Source organism: Humulus lupulus, chromosome 5 (assembly GCF_963169125.1).
Source record: "Humulus lupulus chromosome 5, drHumLupu1.1, whole genome shotgun sequence".
Classification (NCBI taxonomy): Eukaryota; Viridiplantae; Streptophyta; class Magnoliopsida; order Rosales; family Cannabaceae; genus Humulus; species Humulus lupulus.
Genome location: NC_084797.1, coordinates 185,896,425 through 185,901,858, shown reverse-complemented (window position 1 = coordinate 185,901,858; position 5,434 = coordinate 185,896,425). Strand labels below are relative to the sequence as shown.

Sequence of the window (5,434 nt, the reverse complement as noted above, 5' to 3'; positions counted from 1 at the left end):
TTTGAAAACTCAGGTTTTGGGTGTCCAAAAACCATTGATGGTGACTTGAAATGCAAAGAAGTCCCAACAAGTTTTGGGTTTGATACTGCTTGCAAGGTGACTGCAACTAAAAGAAATTTTTTACAACTTGAACCCTTAAATTTCTTTATGGTCCTTTTCATATACCATGTAGGAAATTTTGGAGCAGCAATCTTTATTTTTTTAGCAGATACGAACTTGAACCCCACTAGCTTGAAAATTTTATCCATGTACCTGATGATAATTTTATTTGTTGAAGCAATTTTTTTTCACTGCCACTGGGTTATATTTATATTCTTAGAATCATCTTATTTACTTGCTAATTCATTATGGTCATGAACTTATGAATTTACTTTAAAGCATCAACATTTACATGTTAAAAGAAGGAACTTCTCATAGAAAATTGTTTGCAGATAAGTTGGTTAATTGTTGTGTAGGCCATCAACTATAACTTGCAAGAAAATTTGGTGATGCTATGTTTGATGAAATAAAGTATATTATTTAATGTACCTTGTTCTGCTTAAAAAACTAATTAGGTGTTAAAGTTATTATTCTAACAAGTTTATTTCTTGAGAAATTAAAAAAAAAAATACTTCATTGGATCATGTATATAATCCTTACTTGATTAGCCTAAGTCTGGTTCTGCCTGATTTTCCTTGGCATGAATAGCGTGACACTTTCTATGATATGCAGCTAACAGATACACTAAAGGAAGCTAATAATAATGTGATGCACTTCATTTTATTCAGATATATGAGAAATGATTGGAAATGTCATGATAGATGCCAAATCATCTGGAAAATATTATCACAGTAAGTATGCTGGTTGAAAGTCATAAAACATGTAGTGATTTAGCTTTTAGATTACAGTTTAATCCATCTTATCTTTTGATTTGCACTCTAGTGAGCTTAACGAAATTTAATTGTCAACTACAGTTGTGCGGCTTATGGGGCATGCAGCTTCACACATAACACTTGAATGTGTATTGCTCTGTATGTCTTTATTTTCACAATCAATGTTTATCATTATATGTGTGTTTGTTTTTTCAAAGAATGCTAAGGATTAAGATTGTGCCATACTTGAGATTTTTTATTTTTTTAAAAAAAATATCTAGCGTTGGAAGATTTGCCATTGATATTAGATCAGCCATTTACATTTATATCAGCCACAACTGTGATATCTTTGTTTCTGTTTTAGTTCTAGTTCCTTATTTTCTGTTTTAATTCTATTTTCCTTATTTAGTTTATTGTGTATTATAATTTGATAGGATGATGTTTTATTTGTTTCCAATCTTACGAAAAGTAAGATCAATTTTGATTTTAGAGAATTGAATACCTCATAGTCACCTAGGATATTTATACGCCTCTATTGACTTGGGAATATTCTGCAGTTTTCTTGACGTTTTATCACACATATCAAGAAAGTGAGGATTGTTTATTGTATAAAATTGGATATTGGGATTTTTTTTCTTATTTGAAGAAAGGTTTTGAGGGTGTTTTGTTTTCTGATTTTGTGAGGGTTTGGATTTTCTGTTGTAACGTTGTTTTTGTTTCAAGTATGGCTTTTCCACACTATTCTTGTATGTTTTTTCCGTTAATACAAGTTTCTTTCTTTTTTAATTTTTATATAAAAAAGAAAATTATATTGTGCTGTTTCAGAGATTATCAGTTATTCCAGAAAATTTGGATGGTGAAGTAAATATAGGAGCACATTTGTTTATTTATTTTTTTTATGGTAGTATTACTTTCTATCCTTTTTATTTTTTATTTTTATTTTTCATGAAGTGAAAAGGCTGTTTTGTAGAATATATTTAAATAGAATAAACATGATTTTGAGTATGAAGATGTTGGCATCATATATGAGGTCTGTAAAAGTCAAATACTCTTGCAAATTACATGTTGAGTCAACAGCCTTTTAGATAAATTCTCAAGGCTTATTTTTGCATGTACATTTAAAATGTACAATTAAATGAACAAAACAGATGCATAAAAAGAGACCAGCATACCGATGTTAGACATATTTTTGACTCAGGAAGGGTGAGAAAAGGAGTATCATTATTAACGCACCTTAAAAAAGTAAGGCATATAAATGTTAAAAAGCTTTATTCTCTTTTGCACTAATGTGGGAGTGTTCTGTTTTCTGGATTTTGGGATTTCTCACCACTCTTGTAGACTATCGCCTTACACTGCTTTGCTGAAGTCTTGTGTGTGTTAGACTTAAGAGCCTGGATCTACTTTAGTTTCATTAGATAAATTGTTATTATTGAAATACGAGTATACTTTTACTTAAAAGAGATGAGCGCCTCAGGCACTGCTATATATATCTTTCTTTATGCCTGATGGTAGCTTGGTAACCACAAGAACTGATCCCAAGTTGTTGGAAAATTGTGGTGGTGGATAGAGGTTGGGCTTATTGTCATGTTGTAGATTTGGAGATTTAATAACGTAAGTTTGGGAGAACTTTAATTTTATCATTTGTGATTGTGACATTTTCTTGTGATGGCCATCAGTAGGAAACAAATAGAAACCTCTGTTTCTTGACTGTTACAAGTTGATAAAGTATATACTAATCTATCTGTATGGCTTGATGAATATGCTCTTGACAAAATTTGACAATTTCTCCATTTCATTAGTTTGAAATGGAGTCTAGTATATAGTCACATTAACTTTGCATGGACATGACTATTGCTTGAATGAGACACCCATGCGATGGCTAACGAGTAATGTAAGTGTATTTATAATTATTGAACTACAATTCTATTGAATTTAATTTCTAACTTAGTTTTTTATTTTGTGTTTTGTACTGTGGTGGGAAAAATACATATGCACTTGGAGAAATTAATGAAACTCGAAATGAATGGGCAGCCAAGGTTCTTTAGCGGATGAGTCATAGCTAGAGTAACTTTTGAATTCAGAATTAAAAAATATACTAATTGTAGTTTTTAGTTAACACTTACATAGTTATTGCAAGGATATTTTGATCTTGTAATTTTTAGATTTGGAACATACTGAGTTCTATTGATTTGTATGCTTGTTGATTTTGTCTGAACTATGTTGTAATTACACAAGAAATTATGAATGAATATAGTGGTTGAAAATAGAAAAATGAAAAAATTCTCATATTCTACATGGGACGTCGGTCTCCACAAAACTGTCGTCTTATGTATTGCAGGGGACGAGGCTTGCACATAAATTATCATCTCACGTATTGCAAGAGGAGGACGTTTGAGTTGGAACTGTTGTCTCATGTACTACAAGAGACAACGTTTGTATAGGAACCATCGTTTCATGTACAACAGGGAATGACACTTTTATTTAAACCGTCGTATCTTGTTTTACATGGCATGACATTGCATGGGACGACAGTATTAGTGAAACCATCGTACGAGAGTCCATACGACGGTTTAAAACCATCGTCCCATGTCAATTTTGTAGTAGTGAAACCTGCATATAGATTGAGATCTTATATCTTGAAAAAAAATAGGAATCGATTATATTAACCTGCTATTAGAATAGAAAGAAGAGATTTAGAATAGATTATTAAAATTAATAGGATGAACAGTTGACGAAATTAATTCCTAGGTTTTTTTATTATTGATTTTTGATTAGTTGATTCATTGTTTTGTTTCCAGTTATTTAAATTCTGATCATAAGTTAGAATATTCACTTTAATTTTATTCTTTTCATCATAATTTTAATTCACCAAATAGAAAGTTAAAGAACAATTAGTGGTATTTGGAAATCAGTCCTCGTGGGATCGACACTCTATTTATAATATATTACTTGATTCGATCACGTATACTTTCGTGTACAAATTTCACGATTATTAGTCCTAAGATTAGTCAGTGCACATGATTTACACTGACTTGCCAATCTACGATATGATCTACTTACACATTGTAATGTTATGTTCTTTCCAGAACATTTGGGAAGTATATAAGATCTGATGTACTTGTTACATCGGATTGGGCCGATATTGATAGTAGATAGGATAAGTAAACATACCGTTATTATCTATTCTAGTCATATCATATAGTTGACCATAGGTCAATTCAATCTTAATTCTGAGTGGTTAGTATTCTAATTAATTGTATTATTTGATTTCTTTGACTTGTTCATTACCAGCTTACCCTACGGACTAGCCCATACTTACATCTTGGGAACTCGGTAGTATAATTGAGTGGGAGTGTTAATCATAGATATGAACATCTATAGCTTCTGATAAAGAAGTGAAATGATGGTTTCTTTTTAGTTTGGTTCAAGGTGCTAAATGATAGAGATCTCATTTCGGTAATTAATATTAGTTTACTAAAATATCATTTACAAGGAACTAAGTGTTTTAAGGAAAAAATACAATGAGGGGTAAAATGTATTTTAGTCCCATCTTATTGTAGACCGTCTATAGATGATGGAGTGACAATTATGGTTGTAACAATGGATAATTAATAACATATCTATATTTTTTTATTGTAATAACCCACCTACTCTAGACTTTTGGACCATTAACGAAACTATACATACAAATCCTTAATAAAACTTACCTTTGCGAAAATACCATAACTTTATTAGAAACTTGTAAAAATAAGAGTTACTTACATAAATTGTTAAGTAGGATATGGGATCCCATTGTCTTTAAAAACAAAACATAATTTAAAGTAAAAAGGAGTTACATAACAAATGCGGAAAAATACATGTAAAACCATAAAACAAGACTACATCCTCGAAAATCGAACTTTCAACTCCTTGACTCCATTCACCACCGATACACATTCCCCAAGCATCTACGAATCTTACCACCACTATAGCTATTTTCCTGGACATATAAACAAAAAGGAATGAGCCTAATGCTCAGCAAGGAAAATCTACCACATAGTTCATATACATAAATTTCATAAGAAACATAAAAACATAACATTACACTTATTTCATATACATACTATAATGGCCATTATTACTTGGGGTCCCATAGACTAAACAAGTCATATGCCCATGAGATTAGTGGGGTCCTACTAGCTAAGCAGGTCATATGCCCATAATCTATTCGGGGTCTTGTTAGTCATATGGGTCATATGCCCAAGCCTACAAACATACATATCATAACACTTATCATAACATAAGAAACATAAGATAACATATAAAACATATAACATATGAATTTCTATCCTATTTTCCTTACCAAAATACCGGGATAAGAGGACAGCGCTGGAACTTTGGAACACCCCTAAAACCATTATGAAAGGGTGAGTTTAATGAAGAAAAGGAAATGAAAGGAATGGAAGGAATGGAAGGACTAAACCATTGAGAAACATACTTACCAAAAACTTATGTGCAAGTTCTTAGATTTCCTAACCAAAATAAAGATTAAGGTTAGAGGCTGAGTAGAAGACTATGAGAACTTAAAATAAAATAAAATAATA

The 5,434-nt window shown here is 31.2% G+C and overlaps 1 long non-coding RNA gene across 1 annotated transcript; it reads left to right on the top strand.

The window, feature by feature from the left end:
• The first annotated feature begins 776 nt into the window (after window positions 1-776).
• Window positions 777-1,573, top strand: LOC133833880 (uncharacterized). Its single transcript, XR_009893189.1, has 2 exons — window positions 777-830; window positions 954-1,573. It is a non-coding gene; the product is annotated as an uncharacterized LOC133833880 (long non-coding RNA).
• The last annotated feature ends 3,861 nt before the right edge of the window (window positions 1,574-5,434 follow it).